The sequence below is a fragment of the Lissotriton vulgaris genome, chromosome 2_1 (genome assembly GCF_964263255.1).
Source record: "Lissotriton vulgaris chromosome 2_1, aLisVul1.2, whole genome shotgun sequence".
Classification (NCBI taxonomy): domain Eukaryota; kingdom Metazoa; phylum Chordata; class Amphibia; order Caudata; family Salamandridae; genus Lissotriton; species Lissotriton vulgaris.
The window spans coordinates 85,247,146-85,271,950 of NC_141687.1; the positions used below are offsets into that span (position 1 = coordinate 85,247,146).

Below are 24,805 nucleotides of genomic sequence, written 5' to 3' on the forward strand. Positions count from 1 at the left end.
ATGAAAATGTATACATGCAAAGGGTTTTTGAAATAAAAGTTAATTTAAATCTGCACATAAAAGAGGTGTTATGGGGTCCAAAATACGAATGGGGCAACACCCCAACTCTCAAAGCAGGAACCACCCCTGCTTGTGCCTCGTTCCTCTAAAGGTAACAAAGGTCCTAAGCCTTTAGATGCATAGACAAATAATAAGCACAGGCTTGAGATAAGAACTGTGTGTCTTTTTCCTCCAGTGTCCAGCCGGACAAGGGGGTGTTTATTTCAAAGGATTGTTGAAAGTATACAAGGTTTAGGAGTGGAGCAAGCCACAAATTAGTAACTGGGCACAAGCCTGTACCAAGTCAGAAAGAGAAACAATACATGGGGAAAAAGAATAACAGGCAAACAGGTTGGAGAAAAAGGTGGCTTACAGTACAGTGAAATCTTACGTAGGCTCTAACCAACAGTAACTGCAGCACATATTACAAAATGAAAAGGAAGCAGTACTGTACAAGCAGTCGACGTAACGTTTCGATCCCTGTCTCCAAAATTAAATTGGGATCATCTTCAGGACTATATATATCAATTTTGCCTGATTGAATTTATACAAGGCGAGGCACTAGAGTATAGTGTGATCACGGCGGTGACGGGGTTGAAGCAAGTGGAGGCTTCAATCTGTCTAGGACGCCAAGCGAATAACGTGGAGCGGCGTCACGGTTCAGGGGGGAAAAATTCCAGTTGCGTTTCCCTTCCAGAAACTAGTGGTGTGACCTGAGCGGTAGTTAAGTTAACGCGGGCTTGTGAACGGCCGTGCACGATGGGGCGAACCTGTTCGTAGCGATCCGCAATGTGATCGTAGAGGGACAGCGAGTGGGTCCCGTCTGGTGAGCGTGGTGGCTGTGGCTTGTCCGGCTGGACACTGGAGGAAAAAGACACACAGTTCTTATCTCAAGCCTGAGCTTATTATTTGTCTGTGCATCTAAAAGCTTATGACCTTTGTTAGCTTTAAAATTAGTAATTACCCGAGGTCCTCCGCTACCTTTACGGGTTCCCTTGTTTCATATATTCGTTCCTCTAAAGGGTCACGGAACTCTTCAGTGACTTTATATTGCACTGTAATGTAGGGCAGTGGATACTTTATCCCATATATGCATAACACGTTTTCCTTTCAGAGAGCCCCAAAGGACAACTAGAGCATGAAAGCGGTCTTGGTTATGGACAGGGATGTGGGTCCTCTCAAAATATCTTTTAAAACATGGCACACAGTAGAAAAAGTTTAAAGAGCACAAAATATTTTGCTATATATTTTAAAATATTAGTATTGTTGTACCTTTGAAACTAAATCATTGCAGAAAGTGGTGACTTTTAAAAGCACATTGAGACAGAAACACTGGCAATGTTTTAGGAAATATATGTGTCAAGTGGTTTCCAGGAACACCTCCTGCATCAAAATGACAAAAACTCATTCAACATTTTAAAGGCTTCAGAAGGTACTATGCTGTTGGCATCTTTGACCACCCCTACAATGTTTTAATATTCAGGAAGGAGTAGGTAATGACTCCCCAACTGTGTCCAGGAATGTATTTATTAAAACATTTCACTATAGCACTCTTATTTTTAAATCCATTAATAGCCCTGTAAACCAGGCAAAGTCCTGACAGAGCGAATGTGAGAAAGGGTAATGAGATCCATGTGAGTGAGAGAGCAATACACAGACTTCTATGCTTAAAACAGTCTAACATAATGTCTTTGGACACGCTGCCAATGAGAAGACACTATATACCCTGCATCACTTCCCTTTTACATTAAATATGCGGTTTATAATAATCAGATTAAAAAAACAAAATGTTTTGTAAACCCTGGAAAACATTGTTTTTGTTTATCTTGGGGGTTCAGTAGCCGAATAAACATTGGTAAGCACTGAATTCAAAAGGTTTGGAAAACACTGAGAAAACACCACTGAAATCCACAAAAACCCCACAGAAAACAGGACAGCCTAGGAACGTTTCCTTAGTGTCCTACCAGACAATCTTGTGGGCAAAGCAGATAATCCACCTACATTTATGGGCAACAGACATGTCTTCAGCTGTTTGTTAGAAATAATACAATGTAGTTGCTTGTCTAGTGCCAATGGAATTGAATATTCACCCAGCGCCTCAAAGCTACACTCTCCAGTATGAGATTTATAGACAGGCCTGGACTGGTGGAAACCAAATCAGTCCTGGGAAAAATCTTCAAACTATCAGCACTATGCAGGAGGCCACAAATTGAATGGGCGATGAGGGCATGGTTGACTCATGGCAGCCCATCCTACTCTAAAGCCAGCCTCCATGCCAGCAGTTGTCCGGTAAAAATCCAGAATAGCCAGTCCAGTCGTGTCTATGGAACTTAGATACCTTTAAGAGTTCCTCATTAAAAGATTAGGCAACATGAGGGGGACTGTGGCCCCCAAAGAGGGCAAGTATGAAATCTTGCCAAGTTCCATTAAGATCTTTGTGTAATAAAGAAATGGACTTAAACTTCACTCTCTGTCCTTCTAGTAGTAATTGAAGCTGACCAAGGATTAGCCAAATGTTTTATTGCCAACAATGTGCTCAATTGATTCGCTCCATTCTTAAGACTAGGGGGAGAACTTACCAATATTAGGCAAAATGCAACAAGACAATTGTACATGGCTATCCAAACGCGCAGCGGGCACGCCGAAGGCGCGCCGAAAGCAAGCCCGTTTGCGCCTGTCCGCGCCCCGGTACGACCAGCGCCAGCCACTCTGGTCGAATTGTGCCCGGCCCGGCCACTAGGAAGCTCATTTACAGCCTCAGAACCTCTGTTCTTAGAGGAGCAGCAGGGCCATGCGGAACAGGTAATGGTGACCATATTGAAATTACTCGATGGAACGGAGCAGACAGGGTAGCCCCAATTGAGCTGCCAGATCTAAGATGGATTGTGTGAACAATAAAAAACAACAATTGACAAACTGGCCTAAATCCACGCGTGAGCAAGCATGACCCACTGCGTATATGCTCGTGGAATAACAATGGCCTAGCCACTAAAATTTTAGACTCAGAATTCATAGATTATATAAGAGCATTTGACATAGTGGCTCTACAGGAGACATGGCTTGCTGAACCTCCACATCTCCAGGGGTACCTACGCATTTAGTCAGGCGCAAAAAGGACAGCCAAATATGGACACTTGCAAGGCGGCCTAGCAATATACGTAGCAACTACAAGTTTTGTCACAGTAAAAGAAATTGGGCCTTCTTCTACAGCAACATTGGCAGTCAAGTTATCCTTAGCACAGCCGATACCGACTGCATCCTGATCAATGCCTATGTTCACCCCAAAAGAAAAATAAATGCAGCCAAGGAACTACGCAACTTCTTGGAAGAATGTATTATGGGAAGTTCAACAACAAACCTTGTGCTCACTGGGGATTTTAACCTCAACCTCATGGGCACCTCACAAGAAGACGCAACCATAGCTCAAAATTCAACCTGGGATATACCACCACAAGGGAAGCTGCAAACATCTAAACGAACAAAATTAGGATCCCAGATACTAGAAGAATTGGAACATTTTAATATCAGAGCTCTAAATGGCAGATTTGTTGGAGACAGCCCGCCGGCCTCTCTTTCAACACACAACTTTGTTTCGGATAGGCAAAAAAACAGACAGCGATCACTGTCCTCAAGAAATTGCTCTGGATATCGCGAAACCCATATTCGAGCGATAAAACGCATCAAAAGACACGGTCTATACTGTCAACTTAAAAAAATTAAACACTCAGCAGCTACTGGCGAAATTCTAATAGAAAGGGCAAAACAGCACTTTGTGGTACACATCGGATCTAGTGAAGTTGCGAAATGGGAACATTTTACAAAAACCTTGTCCATTTATGCTTCAAGCCCCAAAGTATATGCAAAGCTTGGCAAAACAGATAATCTCTCTCGAGAGAACAAAGAAAAAAAATCAGGGGAAAAAAATCATCGATTTATCGTCTGATGAGAGAATTACAGCAGGAACCCAGGGATATTGCCAAGCATAACCACCTACGCACACTGAAAACATTAAAAAAGCTAAAATGGGAAGCCAATAAAACACTGGAGGACAACTTGTGGGCAAGACTTAACTCAGATATCAAACAGAATGACGGGGCAAGGTTTTGGAAATACATAAACTCCCTTATCAGGCCAACACATACTGGGGTTTCATCTAACATCACAGAGGAAACATGTGCAAATTATCTTGGAAATCACTTCAATCAAGCTGTGCCCAATAATCAGGATTTAACAATGACCGATATTACAAATGATCACAAAGATGACAATCCACAATTAACGCAACTACACAAAAGTACTAAGGACAGTCACGAATCAATTGAAATTCCAAACCTGCAATACAACATCAAGCGCCAAATTAAAAAAGGCAGAAGGGAAGGAGCCCCGGGACCAAATGGAATCCCGCCAATCCCCTATAAACAAGACGTAAATGGCTGGGCAGCAGCTCTTGAACCTCTGTTTTTGGAGATCAGAATTTTCAATATCTTGCCAGCCTCTTGGAAGGGCTCCATCATCTTCCCAATATATAAGGCAGGCGACAGGGCGCTCCCACAAAATTACCGACTAGTGGCTTTAATTGACAACAAGGCAAAGTACTTTGCAGGCATACTTCTGGAGGAACTACTGGCATGGGCCACAAAGAAATCCCTAATACCGGTCAACCAGACAGGCTTTGTCAAATCAGTCGGTACAATGACTAACATCTTAACTATGGGCATGCTAATAGACAAGGCAGAGTCAAACAAAATGCCCATTCATCTCTGCTTCATAGATTACAAAGCAGCTTTTGACCATATTAATCGGAACATCTTATGGTCGAAGCTGAATGGCTGGGGGATTTCAAGACCATTGTTGGACTTGTTGATAAACCTGCATACGGAGACCTGGGTTCAGATAAAAGTGGGGGACGGCTCACTGCTGTCAAGGCGCATACAGACCAACAAGGGTCTCAAGCAGGGCTGCGTCTTGGCCCCCACTCTCTTCAACCTGTTCTTAGGTGATCTGGTACCAATCTTGAACAAGTGTAACTCTCCTGCTCCCAAAATAGGAGGGCTTCAACTACCGTGTCTCTTATATGCAGATGGGTAAACAGTCAAAATATCGAGTTCTTAATTTCGACCTACACTTATATTGAGTTGCTAATATCGATGGGACAGAATATCGATGTCCAGAATATCGATGGCCAGAATATCGACCCTAAGGTAAGTAATATCGAAATTACTAATATCGATAGCATATATATCGATGTAAGTAATTTCGATTTACTAATATGTGTTAGAAATATTAGTTAAGTATTTAAATTAATTGTTATAATATGTGTTTAATATGTTTTTATAATTTAAAAATATATAAAAGTAAATAATATGTTTTACTACCACAGCGGGTTGTGGGTTTATAGGGGAATAGGGTGGGAAGTAATTTATTTGTAATTAAATAATTATTTTTCAATGATTAATTTATTTTGCAATTAAATATTAATTGGCAATGATTTATTTTAATTGATTAATTGATTAATTAATTGATAATTTATGTATATTTTTAACTAAATTATATGTTTTACTACCACAGCGGGTTGTGGGTTTATAGGGGAATAGGGTGGGAAGTAATTTATTTGTAATTAAATACTTATTTTTCAATGATTAATTTATTTTGCAATTAAATATTAATTGGCAATGATTTATTTTAATTGATTAATTGATTAATTAATTGATAGTTTATGTATATTTTTAACTAAATTATATGATTTACTACTGGAGCGGGTTGTGGGTTTATAGGGGAATAGGGTGGGAAGTAATTTATTTGTAATATTAATTAATTTTGGGTAAAGGGGTATTTTTAGGGTTCAGGGTCAGTTTTCAGTTTTTGGGTAAAGGGGTATTTTTAGGGTTCAGGGTCAGTTTTCAGTTTTTGGGTAAAGGGGTATTTTTAGGGTTCAGGGTCAGTTTTCAGTTTTTGGGTAAAGGGGTATTTTTAGGGTTCAGGGTCAGTTTTCAGTTTTTGGGTAAAGGGGTATTTTTAGGGTTCAGGGTCAGTTTTCAGTTTTTGGGTAAAGGGGTATTTTTAGGGTTCAGGGTCAGTTTTCAGTTTTTGGGTAAAGGGGTATTTTTCAATCAATCAATCAGTGACACTTATAAAGCGCGCTACATACCCGTGGGGTCTCAAGGCGCTGGGGGGGGGGGTGGGAGCCGCTACTGCTCGAACAGCCAGGTCTTCAGCTTCTTCCTGAAGGAGAGGTGGTCTTGGGTCAGGCGCAGGTCGGTCGGGAGGGAGTTCCAGGTCTTGGCGGCCAGGTGGGAGAAGGACCTTCCTCCTGTAGTCGCTCTTCGGATGCGGGGGAAGGCGGCGAGGGCGTGGTTGGCTGATCGGAGGTGGCGTTTGGGAGCGTAGAAGTTGACTCGGCTGTTGAGGTAGCTCGGGCCTTGGTCGTGTAGGGCTTTGTGTGCGTGGGTGAGGAGGCGGAAGGTGATTCTTTTGTTGACGGGGAGCCAGTGAAGGTCTCGCAGATGTCCGGAGATGTGGCTGGTTCGTGGGATGTCGAGGATGAGTCTGGCTGAGGCGTTCTGGATCCGCTGGAGTCTCTTCTGGAGCTTGGCGGTGGTCCCGGCGTAGAGGGCGTTGCCGTAGTCCAGTCGGCTGGTGACGAGGGCCTGGGTGACGGTCTTCCTGGTCTCGGTGGGGATCCACCAGAAGATCTTCCGTAGCATGCGTAGGATGTTGAAGCATGCCGAGGAGACGTTGTTGACTTGCCTGGTCATGGAGAGGGAGGAGTCCAGGATGAATCCCAGGTTGCGTGCATGGTCTGTCGGTTTGGGTGCGGTGCCCAGGGCGGGAGGCCACCAGGAGTCGTCCCAGGCGGAGGGAGAGGAGCCCAGGATGAGGACCTCCGTCTTGTCCGAGTTCAGTTTCAGGCGGCTGGTCGTCATCCACTCGGCTACCTCTTTCATCCCTTCGTGCAGGTTGGCTCTGGCGGCGGCGGGGTCGTTGGTCAGGGAGAGGATCAGCTGGGTGTCGTCGGCGTAGGAGATTATGCTGAGGTTGTGTTTGCGTACGATGGCCGCGAGGGGGCTCATGTAGACGTTGAAGAGGGTGGGGCTCAGAGATGATCCTTGGGTTCAGGGTCAGTTTTCAGTTCTTTGGTAAAGGGGTATTTTTAGGTTTCAGGGTCAGTTTTCAGTTCTTTGGTAAAGGGGTATTTTTAGGGTTCAGGGTCAGTTTTCAGTTTTTGGGTAAAGGGGTATTTTTAGGGTTCAGGGTCAGTTTTCAGTTTTTGGGTAAAGGGGTATTTTTAGGGTTCAGGGTCAGTTTTCAGTTTTTGGGTAAAGGGGTATTTTTAGGGTTCAGGGTCAGTTTTCAGTTTTTGGGTAAAGGGGTATTTTTTGGGTTCAGGGTCAGTTTTCAGTTCTTTGGTAAAGGGGTATTTTTAGGGTTCAGGGTCAGTTTTCAGTTCTTTGGTAAAGGGGTATTTTTAGGGTTCAGGGTCAGTTTTCAGTTTATGGGTAAAGGGGTATTTTTAGGGTTCAGGGTCAGTTTTAGGTTTTTGGGTAAAGGGGTATTTTTAGTGTTCAGGGTCAGTTTTCCCTACTGTTGCACCCACTGGAGTGGGAATAGTAATTATTGTTAAGTAATTATATATTATATATGATTTATCATTTTTTTTTATTAAATATGTATTATTATTTTTTTAACAATTATTACATATATTTAAATATGTTTAAGTAATTAATAAGTATTATTTACATTTTTTTTATGTTATTTTAAATTTAAAAAAAATCGATATATTTAACAACGATATTTTTAACATCGATATTATTTTTTCGATATTTTGGTACTTACCATGTTGTACATAGGGCGTCGATATTTTTGCTATCGATATAATTACGCCGATATTTGTGTAGGTCGAAATTCTGTCTGTGGAAATTCTGTCATAGATCCATGCAGATGATATACTCCTAATAAGCCACACTAAGGTAGGGCTTCAACGGTACAGAGCGGTAATATCGTCGTAAAAATATCGACTAACATAAATATCGCCGCAGAAATATCTACAGGAAGAAATATCGATGACAAAAATATAGTTTGACCAGAATATCGACAGACAGGTAAGTAATATCGATAACATTAATATAGTTGAAATAAATATCGTTTAAAAAACATAGTTTACAAAAATATCGTTTTTTAAATAATTATAAGTAATGTAGTGTTTTTAATGAGTATTGGTTGTCAAATTAGTATTTTTTGTAGTATTTTATTAGTTAATAATGTATTTTATGTAGAATTTAGTGTTAATAGTTCCGTAGCGGGTTGTGGGTTTATAGGGGAGTAGGGTGGGAAGTAATTTAAATATAATAAAATAATAGATTAATTAATGTTTTAAATGAATATAAATAGTGTAATAAATAATAGTTAATTAATTTCAATTAGTTAATTGATTAATAAATATGTAAATTAATTATGTTAATTGTTTAATACATTTTCGGTGTGTGTACTGGAATTGTTTAGTAAAAATGTAGTGAATTAATTACATTTTAATTGAATAATTTTTTAATTAATGATTAATTAAATAAAAATAAAGATTTGTTAATTTTTAAATGAGTAAATAAAATTAGTAATTTTTAAACCTACACTATCCAACGCTTTCCCTACTGTTGCAACCTCTGGAGTGGGAATAGTAATTTTTACCCCTACGCTATCCAACGCTTTCCCTACTGTTGCACCCTCTGGAGTGGGAATAGTAATTTTTACCCCTACGCTATCCAACGCTTTCCCTACTGTTGCACCCTCTGGAGTGGGAATAGTAATTTTTACCCCTACGCTATCCAACGCTTTCCCTACTGTTGCACCCTCTGGAGTGGGAATAGTAATTTTTACCACTACGCTATCCAACGCTTTCCCTACTGTTGCACCCTTTGGAGTGGGAATAGTAATTTTTACCCCTACGCTATCCAACGCTTTCCCTACTGTTGCACCCTCTGGAGTGGGAATAGTAATTTTTACACCTACGCTATCAAATGTTTTAACTAATAATATATTGTATATTTTAATTATATGTATGTATTATTGTTGTTATATAAAGTAATGTGTTAAATATATGTATATGTACACATTTATTAAGTTTATAATGAAAAAGTGTAGTTAATTTGTTTTAAATAGTTAAAAAATAAAAGTAATATAATGTATTTTGTTAATAGTACTTATATTTATTTATTATTTAATGTAATTTTAATTAATTTAAAAAGTCGATATTTTTTACATCTATATTTATTACAACGATATTTTTGAGTAGATATTTATGTACTTACCTGTTTAAGTATAGGGTGTCGATATTTTTGTAAACAATATTTTTACAACTATATTTATGTCAACTATATTTTTGTAATCGATATTTCAACACCCTACCGGCTTCAACATCTTGTAAACACAACACAGAGCTACTCGAAGTCAAACGACCTAAAAATAAACCTTGAGAAAACCCAGACGATGACGATCAGCAAAAGGAAATCTTTTTCGTGGTTTTGGAATAACTCTCGCATTGAAGATACTTCGACATACAAATATCTAGGCGTAAAGATCGACAACGGTGGCCAATTCAGTGTGCAAAGATCAAGTATCAGAGGGAAAGGACTCACGGTGGCAATCTCCTTAAAAACACTGAACAATAAACTTTCTGGTCCTTCCCTTATACCCTTGGTACAAGTAATCCGCGCCAAACTACTGCCAACAATTACCTACGGGAGTGAGGTGCAGCGAGGCAGAGACGCAAGAATTCTTGACACTACGATCATAGCTGCATATAGAACTATTTTTAGTCTTCCCAAGTGAACCTCTCCATCACAGATCAGGCTAGAGTTTGGCATTCAACAACAGCTCCTGGCAAGACAGGGGGCCTACATTTGTGCCTGGGATGAAGGAAGGAAATCCACAGAAGCAACACTGAATAACTATTTATGGAGGGAGCTAGAGCAGCACCCAACCTCACCAGCAGCCAAGTACTTGGCAAAAGTCTTGCAAACACTGGTTTAGAGCAGCTCTGGGACTCCTCCACAAGTCATACAATGCTCAAACATTTGGTTAAGAAATCAATTAAACAACTATCGTGGGTTCAAGATAAAGCAGCCATCTCAAAAAGAACACACGGCTGGATGATAGCGTGGTCAGGTGAGGACTTAAAGGCTCTCGATCCCCCATCTAAATGCTGCCCTCACTCTACAGATCCTCTGACCTTCGACCCCCCTCAGATCTGTAGCAACTGCGGGATAGCTTTTGGCAGTGAAGATTCTGTGAAACCCCCTAATCCCAAATCCCCACCCCAAATATGCCTTAGAGCTGGCTTACTGAACTGCAGATCCCTAGCCAAACATGCAGACGATGTCTGGCTTTTATTAGAAGAGCAGGAATGGGATATCCTGTTTTTAACAGAAACTTGGATCAAGGACGACAACCTGACCTCCATTGCGCTTGCAGTCCCTCTGAGATTTAAAATATGCCTCGCCAACCGCTCTGGGACAAAAAGAGGCGGTGGTGTAGCCATTATTTTTAAAGAGCATTTAGTATTAACATCTTCAGCCCCCACTACTATTCAAGGAATCGAAGGCCTCCACTTTTGCTTTCAAGTGAGCCCTCAGCTATCACTAGCAGGATTAGTGATATATCGCCCCCCGGGCGGCGTAGACCCCAACCTAATCACCCTACTAGATACGACTGTCCAGAGCTCGCTCCTCCACCCCCATTTTATTGTGGTAGGTGACTTTAACATCGACATGGATAAATCCGATTGTACCATGGCAGAGCTGCTCAGAGCCACATTAAATACGGCCAGTCTTAGACTGATCAATGAGGGCCCTACACACACAGGGGGCCATACTATTGATCTCATCTTCTCTAACATCAAGAATGTGCTGCCTGAGACACCTCTCCCTCTGACATGGTCAGACCACTCACTTGTCCCATTTACACTGAACATGGTGCATGACATCCCTGCTTCTAGCAAATGCTACTTCCTGAAGAGGCAATTGAAAAAACTGACCCCCGATACTATGTGCCCTGTCTTGGCGCAAACCACCCCATCCTTGACAAACAATGCCAATATAGATGCTCAACTCCTCAATGAGTGGGTCGTAAAGATGGTCTCCTCCATTGCTCCAGCCTCCCGTGCTCTTTCTAAAAGAGACTCTCCCTCAGCACCCTGGTTCTCGCAGGAACTATGGAATGAGAAAGCGGCCTGTAAAAAGCTGGAGAGACTCTGGAGAGCAAACTACGGCCTGGAAGAAAGAACCAGGTACAAGGAAGCTTCCAAATAACTACGGAAAGCTATCAGAAAAAGTAAAAAACGTTTCTATGCGGATTCGATTCTACAGGCAGAGCAGTCTAGCAAACAGATCTTCAAAGTGGTACAGTCGTTTTTTAAACCAAAATGCATTGAAAGGGAGGTTGCACCCACAGTTACGCTATGCGAGCAAATTTCCGAGTTCTTTGACCAAAAAATTAAAAAGGTGTACGACTCTTTTGGTCCAGTAATAAAAACAGTGAAGCAGGACCTCGCGAGGAATGGCGAGCCAGGTGAGACCTTCACCCAGTTCATGTACAGCCCCCTGAGTTAGGTAAGGCAAGAACTTATCCAATGCAAATTCGGTTCCCCTGACGACCCTTGCCCAGCTAAATTATGGAGCTCTATAGCGGACTCTGTAGCTCCCACACTTCAACATATCTGGAACTCTTCCATCGCTTCGGGCTCATTCCCGGACATCTGGAAGCATGCTACTCTCCTACCCCTAAAGAAAAAACCAAATGGGGATCCAGAAGACCTCACTAATCTCCGCCCAATATCTCTATTAGCTGCCCCGGGAAAAATGTTGGAAAAAGTCATACAGCACCAACTGAGCAAATTTGTAGAAGTAAACAATATCCTACATGAAACACAGTCTGGCTTCCGACCCGGCTTTAGCACAGAGACAGCGCTTATTGAGGTAGCCGAGTCAGTAAGGTGGTCGATGGATGCAGGTAACTCAGCAAAGCTGGTACTCCTGGATCTGTCGGCCGCCTTCGATACGGTGGACCACGCCAGACTACTCAGCCGGCTGGCTGAGATAGGTATTCAGGATAGGGCGCTGGGTTGGATACACTCCTATCTATCCCAGAGAACTCAGAAGGTGGCACTTGGGACGATCTCTTTTACACCCAAGACCCTCAGCTGTGGAGGTCCGCAAGGGTCGGCCCTCAGCCCCCTTTTGTTCAACATCTACCTGGCTCCTCTCTTTACGCTAATTGCCAACTGGGGTGTCAAGGCAATCTCGTATGCCGACGACACCCAGTTGGTATTTCCGTACTCTGAGATGACGCAGGAGTCCTTTTCAAATTTTAAAGGCTGTCTCCAAGATATAGCACACTGGATGAACACAAATAAATTAAAACTAAATGCCAATAAGACCGAAGTCATCTTCTTTGGCAAGGGTCCCACCCCCGCCTCAGAACTCTGGTGGCCGACGGAGATGGGCCCGGCCCCTTCACCCAGTCACACGGCAAAAAATCTTGGAGTGAGATGGGATGATAGCATGTCCTTTACCTCCCATATCCAACAAGTCGCCGGAGGCTGCCTGAGCAAGCTGAGAAATCTCCGAAAAATCCTGAAACTCCTTCCGGAGAGCTGCCGGAAAACGGTCATCCATGCGACTGTCACCTCACGGCTGGACTATGCCAACGGTCTCTACCTAGGCCTACCAAAATACCTGACTCACAAGCTTCAGGTAGTTCAAAATGCGGCTGCGAGACTGCTACTGCGAATCCCTTTCAAGCAGTCAGTCTCTCCGCATCTTCGATCCCTGCACTGGCTGCCAGTTGCCAGCAGAATAAAATTTAAAGCTCTGACGCTCGCGTTCAGATCTCTGCATGGCTCCTGTCCACAATAACTGAAAAGCCGCCTCCCGAGATACTCCCAAACCCGCGCATTACGGTCCAACTGCCGTGTTCAATTGGCCGTCCCGCGCACGAAAAAGGCCCGACTAGGCGGTCGGACTTTTTCGGCAAACGTCTCCGCTCTGTGGAACTCCCTACCACAAGAAATCCAACAGGCCCCTTCTGAACCCTGCTTCAAGAAACTGCTAAAAACTTGGCTTTTCACCCAGCCACGCTAGCTTTCCCATCCTTAGCCCCAGGTCATCTGTGTTCTACTAGCGCCGGGACACCTCCTAGCGAGGTAGCTGTTCGCGCTGTATAAAATCCAGTATTATTATTATTATTATTATGACCCTGAATTCGTATTCGGTTAAAGCTCCTCAGGGCTATTTTGGCCTGGGCTACGCCAAGACCACCAAAATGTGCTTTTTAAGATACAGGTTAGGACTGCTACCATGCACTCAGCACTTCCCACACTGGTTAAAAGAGAAAGCAGATCCGTTCTGTCGGCTTTGCGGCACTACGCAAGAGGACATGCTGCACTTGCTATGCTCCTGCGAGAAACTGCTGGATGAGCGGAAACACCTGCTGAAGCACCACTTTATCCGCTGCGGGATACGCACACGAAGGGAAGCAGTTCTCACCTGTTTTTCATCTCAGGACCCTCAGCTGAGCTGCAGGTTTGTGAAATTCTTGAAGGCAGTGGAGAAAAAAATGCCTAAAACTGATGACTAAACTGTCTCCAAAACAAAACTGTGTCTACTGTCAATGAACTTTTAGAGTGAAAAATGATAGGACAATCCATTTTATTATATTACTGTAGTAACTTTAATCCTAAAATTTAACATGAAGTAATTTTTAGTTTAGGAAGAACCGAAAAGTGATGTCTATGCTATGCTGGTTTTAACATATGCTATTTTAAATACTTCTTTTACCTTGTTTTTTCATTGCATTGGTTTTAATTAACTATGCTAATAAATACTTACTTACTCATTTACTCCCGCGATGCCCTGCTTGAAGTGAGGGGCTCCAGTTGTGATGCGGTTAGACAGGGGGCTGTCCTGGACAATCTCTCTAGGAAATGCCCGGTTTGTAATTTCTGTTTGCTGAACCAGACGCTCTATCCCTTTCCCCTGGTCTGATGCAAACCTAGGATTCAGGCAGCAATCATTAACGCGCGCTCGATGGTCAAGCATGCGTCGGACATTTTTGAGCTGCTATCAGATGCCATATTGGATGTTCTTTTCATTACGGAGACTTGGCTCAATGAGTCTTGTACTCCGGTAGTGGAGCTCTCCATTCCTAGGGGCTACAAAATTGTCAGGGCCGATCGGGTGGCTGGGTAGGTGGGGTGGGGGGCAGTTGTAGTATTTAGGGATTCATGGTCCTTCACCAGTGAAGCTATTGGGGATTGGGCGGAGGGGGAAGCCCTTGACTTTGCCCTTACCATCACCCCACATTTCATGCTGGGCGGGACACTGGTTTATCGTCCCTCAGGTCCCCCCGAAGCTTTCCTCAAGGCTTTGGACGACATTATTATCCCTCGTGCCCTCCGCTACCCCATATTTCTCATTTTAGGAGGTTTTAACATCCATCTGGATACCCCATCTGCTCCCGAGTCGAGGGTTCTCTTGGATTCCCTGGGCCTCGCCCAGCTGACTCAACACGTGATGCTTCCATCCCATGTGGGTGGCCATCTCATTGACTTGGTCTGTTCTAACTTCCCCATCCAAGTCGCTGATCTGGAGCCTGTAACGTGATCCGACCACTACCTGATTAGGTTTTCCTGGTCGCGTGGTAGGTCTGGCAGAAGCCCTGTCCCTCCTCCCGCTCCACAACCCAAGAAGATTAATCTCACAGCACTCACAATGTTTTTACGCCAGTCTCACCTGGCTCCTGCTGCGGATTTAGAGGGTGTGGTGGACAACTTTGATCACTGAATCTGATTTCCAGACCAGACGTTTTAAGTTAAAAGCATTGCGTTTGGTGTGATAATTCTCTGGATGGCTCTGCATAGTCTGTATTAATTAGTAACGTGAATGTTTGCGGTCGGTGGTCGCTTTCAGTCCTATCCAATATTTGGAAATTCGTGATAAAGGGGGAAAGCTCTTGATCCGTGAAAGTGTAGTCTATTGTTGAGGCAGATTTGTGAGTAATCATGGTGTGCAGCTGGACAGTCTGTCGGGCTGTTCCCGTTTAGCATTCGCATTGAAAGGTCTGCCAGCCTGGCCGCACATCTCTTGCCGAGCGATTCTCGTAGTTTCGGTGCGTATGTCAGCTCGTCAATTGCTTTAAGTAAGTTCACATTAAAGTCCCCAGACAGGATGATATTTGCTTCCCGATAGGAAGTTTTAAGGTTGTCATTGTTGCTAATAGATGGTCTACGCATATCTTTTTCCGACTGAACGATGGGTGAATATAGATATTGAGTATCAGCAAACAAGTTAGAGGCGGGCTTCAAGTTTGACACATTGCAGCCAAGAAAACTCGAGTTCTATTGTTGATGCTTGCCGTGGAATATCGGTTTAGACAAACGTTGAAAGCCCTCCTTTGGCTCTCCCTATTTTTCCTGCCTTTTCGGTGGGGCACTGAAATTCCTTGTATCCAGTTATACGCTGAATACAAGCGCCTATACTGTTACTGACCATCACTCCTGAGGCGGAAGCCGGGAGAGCGAACAGCGCATTCTTTTAATCATTCTGTCACTTGTTACTTGCTGAAATACTTTTTTTAAATTGTAACTCACCACTTACAGGGCACTTCGAAACAGAACAGGCACGGGTAGTGGACTCTAACGCTGCTGCGTAGCCTAGCCTGCACACACCTCACGACGCCAGCAGCGCGAGGAATCAGCCCACGCCCCCTTTCGCAGACCACGCCCACAAGCGACCAGTATAAACACGCTGAATACAAGCGCCTATACTGTTACTGACCATCACTTCTGAGGCGGAAGCCGGAAGAGCGATCAGCGCATTCTTTTAATCATTCTGTCACTTGTTACTTGCTGAAATACTTTTTTTAAAATTGTAACTCACCACTTACAGGGCACTTTGAAACAGAACAGGCATGGGTAGTGGACTCTAACGCTGCCGCGTAGCCTAGCCTGCACACACCTCACGACGCCAGCAGCGCGAGGAATCAGGCCACGCCCCCCCGGACCTCCTCAGCAACTGCCTATATCATGTGCCTCGGCCAGAAGCGCAGCGGACGAGCACAGCGGGAGCGCAGTTTGCGCGCCGAAGGCGCGCCTAAGGCAAGCCCGTCTGTGCCCGTCCGCGCCAGACCGAGCCCAGAGCCCACAACCCCTGCTACCTCCACTCAACCACATCTCAAATACTCCCAGGAAACACTGCATAGACTAAGGGGCCTTCCAGCCACCCTATGCAACGGTACTATTGCCCTGCAGGAAGGACACTCACGTTGTCCCAACTGCTCCTACAGGCTCAGTCCGTACTCCCCACCTAAACCAATCTGTCTCGGTATGGCCCTTCTCAACTGCAGGTCCCTCCCGAAGCACCAGACAGAAATTAACTTACTCCTGAAGGACTCGGATATCGAAGCCCTCTTTCTTACGGAAACCTGGCTCACATTAGGTTCAGAGCCAGATATCATCCAAACTCTACCACCTGGCTACCTTATAAAATTTCACAACAGACCCGCAGGTATTGGAGGGGGAATAGCGATTATACATCGAGACTACCTGTCCTGCCAGTTCAAAGAAAGCCCTATATGTTCATTTCTCCATCCACCGGACACCATCGACAACCCTATCAGGGATACTAGTATATCGACCGCCTGGACCGGTACGACGCTTTAGTGACTCCTTAATTGAAGCCATCTCGTCCCTCGCTTGCGTATCCCCGAACTTCACTATCCTCGGAGACCTAAATCTACACTTCGATGGCCACTCCAGCAAGCCAGCTGCGGATCTTAAAGCAGACTTAGGCTCTCTAAGTCTACAACTACAAAACAACCTCCCCACCCATATCAAAGGACATCTGCTGGACCCCATATTTTCCAACCTTACCAGACTGTCAGTACAATCCCCTATCCCTCTCCCCTGGTCAGACCATTTCTTAGTTCCTTTTAAACTGATACTCTCGTTCAAGGCTCTTGACACCGCCCCCCCTCCCCCAATCTCCCTCTCGCCCCTGGAAAAACCTGGACATAAACTCCTGGGCCCAAGTACTTTCCTCCACCATACCAGTACTGGACTCAGATCCGGCCAGAGCCGATGCCCAACTACACGAGTGGATCAGCCAATCTCTAGACACCACCCTACCACTCAAATCCCTCCCCAGTATTAGGAAATCTACCAAATCACCATGGTTTACCCAGGAACTACGAATTCTAAAATAAAGATGTAAAAGACTTGAGCGCCTATGGAGAAAAAACTGGACACTGGAAAGTAAAAAAGAATACAGAGCCACCATTAAGCTCTATAAAAACTCTATAAAAACTACGCAGGCTATCTTCTTTGAGGAAAAGATAGCAGCAGCAGCCAATTCTGCAAAAGAAACTTACCGTATTGTACGTCTCCTCACTAAAATCCAAGACCCCTTACCCCCTCCGGACCCAGAGAGCGTTAGATGCAACCAGATGGTCGAGTTCTTTTCCTCATAAATCGACAAAATTATGACCTCACTCCCGGCCCCCACTTCCCCACAAGCTCCCATTACTCACCCCCCCCCCTCCCAGATGCTCCATGCCTTCGAACCTTGCCCCAGATCACTACAGAGACGTTTTTGTCCATCCTACAATCTGTAAAAAGTGGTTCCCCGTCAGATCCAGCTCCCATCAACAAGTTAAAATTGGTTGCCTCCACAGTAGCCCCCTCTTTCACCAATCTCATTAACGCCTCCTTTAAATTAGGCTTGGTCCCGGCCAATTGGAAAAAAGCCATGGTCAAGGCTCTCCTAAAAAAACCTCACTTAGACCCTTTGGATCCAACCACCTTCAGACCCATATCGCTTCTCCCTGCTATCAGCAAAGTGGCCGAACGTATTGCCAATCATCAACTATCCAATTTCCTGGAATCCAATTAACTACTACGTCAATCCCAGGCCGGATTCAGACCTGGACAAGGCACAGACACCGCACTGTTAGCCATGGTCGAAGAGGCTAGAAGCATCATGGACGCAGGAGGATCAGTGGCAGTGATCCTCCTCGACCTGAGTGCCGCCTTCGACACGGTGGACCACGCAACCCTTGTCCACCGGCTAAGTCTGATAGGAGTCGCTGACTCCGCCCTGGCTTGGATCAAATCCTTCCTGGAAGAAAGATCCTTCCAAGTGTCGGATGGCACCGCTACGTCCAAGGCTCAGCCACTCCAGTGTGGGGTCCCCCAGGGCTCCTCCCTGAGCCCTACGCTTTTTAATGTTTACATGTCCCCTTTAGAGGACATTGGCGCTCCCTTTGGCATCAAAACAATAATGTACGCAGACGACACCCAGCTGGTGGTTTCTATCAACCAATCGAGCAATAGCCTAGATAGCCTGGCAATATGCCTAGACAGGGTGTATCAGTGGATGTGCGAATCACGACTAAAACTGAATGGAGATAAGTTGGAGATACTCCTCCTGGGAAACCCACAAAAGATCCCTACAACCCTCTCTTGGCCTCCATGCATGGGAATACCTCCAACCCCCAAGACCGAGGTTAAAAGTCTTGGCATTTGGCTTGACCAGGACCTCAATTTTAAAACTCAGGCCAGAAAAACTTCAGGCACCTGCTTCGGCCTCATCCGCATGTCCCGAAAGATCCTCCACCTGATCCCCTTCCAATCAAGAAAACTACTGATGCAGGGGCTGGTGAACTCCAGACTAGACTATGGCAACGTCTTGTATCTGGGGGCCCCGGCATCAGTGGTCCACAGACTACAGTGCGCCCAGAACGCGGCTGCCAGAATCCTAACTGGGACTAAAGCTAGATGCTCGGCCAAACCAGCTCTCAGAAGCCTTCACTAGCTCCCCATGAAAGAACGAATTACCTTCAAGACCCTGTGCATTTCCCACAGAATAATGCACGACAAAGGCCCTCCAATTCTGAGACCCCTGATGAAACCTCACCAGTCCAACAAACAACTAAGATCTGATTCTCTCGCCCTTGCCAGCGTTCCAAGAATAAGAAAGGCCAGATCCGGCGGCCGCTTGTTCTCTTACAAAGCTCCAAAACTGTGGAACTCTCTCCCACTTGCTCTGAGGAAAGAACATAGCCTCCCCACCTTTCGGAGACAATTAAAAACCTGGCTCTTCCCTTAAACCCTCAACCTTCCCTCCCTCCCTCCTCTCTGGATTTAAGGTCATTATCAGCGCTGGGATGCCCTAGGGTAGCTACGCGCTTTATAAATCCCAACTCAACTCAACTCAACTCAACTCAATAATCATCCAGGTTTCCTGGAAGAGAAGCATTTTATACTTTAAAATGAATTCCAAGAAGCCTGGATCTTCAAGTTTTGTGTTAAGCCCGAACACATTCCAGGAGCAGATGTTGCAGCCTTGGAGACGATTGGAAGCTGCATGAGTGTTGATTCATGCCATATCTTGAGATGATCCGGCTGTGGTTCGGTCCAGGGGTCCAAGGGACTTAATGGATTCTGGGTTAGCAAAGGTGATAGTAATGTTCTTGGACATGCACTCGTTTCTTTTTGGAAAGTTTGATGGTCCGAGCCTTTTGCCCCTTTTTGCAGACCCACTGATGGGTAGACTGGTTGGAGCAGGTCGGGGTAGCAAGGGGGTCTATCTTTTTTAACTTGATACCCCACGTTTCAAATTGATCCCTCTGCTGCCAAATTTGTTCACTAAAGGAGGTGGCTGAGAATGAGGCTGTGGTGATTTCCTGTCCCTTGAAGAACGTATTCTGTTTAAATGCAATACTAACAATGTCACTGGTATTTATGTGACTCAGGGGGGGCAGTGCTTTAAAGAGTTTAAGTAGAATGCTTCTATTTAAAATGTCATGATTTCCCCTTGATACGTAGTGGGGGATGAAGTCTAATTTGTTGGAATTTGAGGAGAAATCCTGGTGCGACACTGGGTGTACTGCCCTTCCCAAGACGTTGTCGGGCAGTGATGGCGCTGTTGTTCTCAGAGAAGTGGTCAAGGTTACGTCAGCATTGTTTTCAGTTGGATGTTTATGGACAATTGTCCGGGTTGCTTGATTGCTTCCCGCATTAGAATTGTTGGCTGTGTCGGTTTGACAGATATTGTCCCCTAGATTTTCAGTAACTGAAAGTGCATTGCGTGGACTTAGTGTGGTTGTATCTATCATAGGTTTCTTTAGTTTAATTGGTGAGTTCACTGAGTGGGTTTCCTTGGTGGATTTCCTTTCGTTGGTGGCTTAAAAATACTATATACTTTCTCAGACTGCGGTAATTCCCTTTTGATGTTAGTTGGATGGTTTGTGTGGGTGAATTGCGTGGGTGGGTGATTCAATTGATTATTGTATGGAGTTGTGTCAGGAGGAGTGAGGGCTTCATTGTGGGCCCTCTGATTTGGTTACTGGTTGGTTTGCACAGGAAATTAATTGATTGCCTGTCAAGGTTGCCTTTTGTTTCTTGTTTTTCTTAGGCGTTTTCTCTCACGCTTGGTTAGTAACTTGATTGGTGTGAGTGGCTCGGATAGTGGGTGCTCCACATTTTCAGCTAGTTGTAAGACTGAGATATTTGGGTTGGTGACAGTAGTTGCTGGACTAGGTGCTGGAAGGTCTGACTGCAATTAATTTGAAAAGGGAACTGCACTGCTTTGTATCTGTTTGCCCACATGGTTGGGTGATTCGGGGTCAGTCTCCCTTAGTGCTTTATTATCTTTCACTGTTTGGGGGGAATCCTTTTCTGTGGCTCCCCTACTTGAGACAAGTAGATCTGAGAGGATGGTGGGGACCTCCGCTAGTTTGTCTATTATTTGGGTGCAATGGCAGTTACACGTTTGATATGTAGTTTCCTGGTCTCGCTGCACCCTCGAGACCATCTCGTTGAAGCTTTGCAGTTTCTGTTCTACCCCCTGAACATGAAATGTTTAGAAGGTCCACTTGGGTATCCAGCTTGTCAGCGTGGTAAGACATTGCTTTGGTGATTGTGCCCATTGTTTGTAACAAGAGCTGCCAGGCTGATGGGGTTGAATCACTGCCTGGTTCGATTGGGGAAGCCTGCGCGCCATTTGTCCTTTGTATTGAGCAAGCTGACCGAGGAAGGTGTGGAAAAAGACGGGGTCCTGCTAGGTGATTCCCTGTTTGGGGATAATGGCTGAAAAGGGTCTAGGTCCTGCATTGCTGGGAGGGGGGATTGCACCTCCTGGGGGGTTGCCTGACGAGGGGACTGGGAGTGGTTCCGTACTGCATGTGCTTCAAACCAAAGTGGAGAAAAACAAGACTTGTTAATGGGGCTGGGGTTGGCGAATCCCTGGGCCCCGGGATTCTTGACGCCCTGGGGGGTGGTCTGGATCCCCATTAGGTTCCCGGTTGAGTGCAGGATGTTTGTGGTAGTCTCCTCGGCGGGGGCCCCTTTGTTGTGACCTTGGGGTCCATCTATACGTGGGAAAAATGAGAATGAAATTGGTGTCCAATGTTTGGGAAAATCAACTGGAGTAGGAGGGTTGTGTATTTGTGCCTCGAAGACTTGATTGTACTGCTTGTATCTAAGTTCAGAAGGGATAAGGGCATTGGACGATAGGAACTGGAGGCTTGGGATGCCGGTGGGTGCTCCTTGGGGGGCTTCCAAACGTTGTGGTGGCTGGAAACCTTTCCTGCCGCACTCCAGGTTCGGAGTTTTCCCACTAGGGGTGCATATTGTAACCTCACTTGCTAGGGTAATACTAGTTTTGCCTCTCGTGTTGAGGGTCCCGCAGTTGCTACGCAGTCGGTTGGATGAGGTGGATTCTATTACAACTTTTAACAAGTCCGTAATCAGTGCCCATTTACTATCGGGATGGTCTTGGTGCTGCTGCCCCATCTCGCTGCAGGAGTTGCCACAATAGTTTTTTTTTGTGCGGCAGTTAACCAGTTGCTTGTAGTTGCTACGGTAGTTGCTTTTGTAAGCAGTGGTTGTTTATCTATTGAGACTCCGAGATCTGGCCCCTGGTGTGTGTCATTACTGGCAGGAGAACGGGGGCCGAGGAAGGTCGTACTTTGGAGTACTTCGGCTGCTACCGCTTTAGCTTTCTCCTTATTCTTTAGTGGAGGTGTGCCTCTTACTCTCCCTGACCGCATCCTCCCTTACTCTGCCCCTAAGGGAGGGGGTTGTAATTGTAATTGTAATTGTAACGGTATTTGTAGAGCGCGATTGCTGCCCGTGGGCGTCCAAGCGCTGAGCTGACCAGAAAGTGACGGAGGGGGTGCTAGGGTACAGAGGATTTGTCAAACAGCCATGTTTTTAGGTTTTTGCGGAATGAAAGAAGATCTGAGTTGGACCGGAGTGAAAGGGGAAGGTCATTCCAGAGCCTGGCGGTATTCAGCGAGAACAGTCTTCCCCCGGCTCTGGCTCGCTTTACTCTGGGAATGACGGCAAGGAAGGCCTCCTTTGATCGCAGGTTCCTATTGGGATGGTAGGGGGTGACAAGATTTCTGTTGATCGCTGGGCTTGTGTTCCAGAAGGTGCTGGAAGGGGTGGATGTAGGTGCGATTTAATAGAGGGAAATTAGGAGGTGATGCGAGTTGCACGGGATGTGCGAGGCAGCTGGATACTGTGTACTGTATGCTGGTGTGCAGTGGCAATGTGACCGGTTCGTGGTTGCTTGCGGCGGCAGTGGGAAGGGGAAGGGGTTGGGGGAAGCAGGTAGCTAGTCTCGCTCAGGATCGCAGGCAGGGCTGTTACCGCGACCCTACTGGTGCTTCAGTCTGGGAGCCTCCTCCTGCTCCTGCTCGCCGTACTATACACTTTGGGAAATTGTCGTTGCTTGGCCGCTTAGTGCTTGGGTGCCACACCACTTTGCTGCTTGGCTGCCACACCACTTGCAATGTCAGCTCACCCCAAGACACACTCTATCCGGTCCTTGTCTCCGCTGCCTCCAGTGGACTCTGAGCCATTCCTCCGCGCCGCTGGCCACCAAAAGGCGAACTGGCCACTTGCTGGGAGGACGTTCACAAGCGGAACGGCAAATGGAATGGCCCAGCAGCAGGCCGAAACCTGTCCGGGATCCTGGAATCCTGGGTGCAAGAACCGGGACCAAGCTGGGAATCGAAATGCAGCCACAACGATGCATGAATGAGCGGGAGCTAGAGCAAGGGTCGGGGTCACCACACAGCAGCCTCTGTCCCCCTGCAACGGCGTTCTCGGCCGCCCTCTCCGCTGGCTCTGCTCACTGGGTCTCCTCTGCTCACAGGCTTGCACTGGCGAGAGACTCTGAAAACACAGAGTGGCTTCTGCAGCAGTGTGACGGGAAACATCCTTTACAACGCAACTTTTACAATGCAGTGCCTTTACGACGCAACTTTTACAACGCAAACCATTACAACGCATTGCACTGGGGGGCGCTCTAGGATACGGAATGAGTTTAATTTACTATCCAACACCTTCCCTAGTGTCCACGGGGACTGGATTTGGAATAGTAAATTTAAACTATTCACTATCCAGCACCCCAAAGCGCTATGCTTTGTAAAGGTTTGCGATGTAAAAACCGCGTTGTAAAGGCATGTGTGGTAAAAGCATGCGTTGTAACGTCGTACATCCCAGCATGACGGAGGAACTCTGCTCCTTACAAACTCTGTCAGAGCTCGATCCGATAAGCAGCTCAAGGGGTCAAGTAAGCTTCTTTAAAATTTGCACTTTGCACTTTAAACGTCTGCACTTTAAACTTCTGCTGAAGGCGTGTGGTGATGGGGAAATAGCAGGTGCAGTATGCACAGGGTGCTGGGCGGTGGGTGCAGAAACACAGAAATGAAGAGCAGAAGTGACCTGCTGGGTTAAGCTACCCCCAAGTCCCGCTGGGTCCTGTTGAGTGCTTCTGACGGCAATACGGGCAATGCTAGGCGGTGCGAGGCAAGGCAGGGCTGTGGGCCGTGGGCAGAGGGGCTGCGCTCTTTCTCCTCTTCCCGCCTCTGCCTCTTGCTGCTGCTCACTTCTCCTCTGCCGCCACTGGTAACCGCTGCCGCACTAGATACAGGATGCTAGATGCCAGGATGCCAGGCACCTGCGGGCCGCTACCACTACCGCTGCTCCACTCTGCTTTGCTCTGCTTGGGCTCGCTTAGACTCGGGCTCCTCGGGCTCCTCACAGCTTCTCACTGCAGTAGATTAATACTGAAACTTTGGTCACTGGATCAGTCAGGGGGTCAGGGCCAGCTCCAAAGCTAATAGTGGTAGCATTCGGTGCTCTTTCCCCTCGCAGCCTTGGTATTCCCCCAAGCTCAGGGACCTGAAACAGGTGTGCAAGAGTCTGGAGCTCTGCTGGCGCCAGAAATATTGTACGACAGCTAAAGCGACCCTGCGATTAGCACAGAGGGAGTACTATGTGGCCATTAGGAAGGCTAAAAGTGACTACTTCGCCGGGAGGATTGCACTGTCTCGGAACAACAGCAAGGAGATCTTTTCTATTGTCTGGAGCTTCCTATCTCCCTGTGCTGAACAAAGTTCGCTACCAGTATCCCATGAATGGTATGAGGAGCTATCCACTTTTTTTGTTGACAAGATACTAAAGATTCAGGATAGTGTTGGCCCACCTTCCAGATCTGTGGTGACCCCTTCCCCGGAGACCTCCCCACTTCTGTGTGCGGTCTCCGCCCAGTTCACCTAATTTCTGCCCACTACTGAGTAAGACATTTTAGGCATTCTTGGGTCTCTTAAGTCTGACTCTCCCGCTGACCCTGTCCGGCTCGGGTCCTAGCTGGTGTAGCAGAGGTGGTCTGTCCAGTAGTTGTGGACATTGTTAATTCTTCCCTTCAGTCCA

The 24,805-nt window shown here is 45.9% G+C and overlaps 1 protein-coding gene across 1 annotated transcript in view; it reads left to right on the plus strand.

Moving 5' to 3' along the window:
* LOC147729613 (germ cell-specific gene 1-like protein) overlaps positions 1-24,805 on the plus strand; it is a 157,908-nt gene that overhangs the window by 117,013 nt on the left and 16,090 nt on the right. The gene's annotated exons all lie outside the window — the stretch shown is intronic.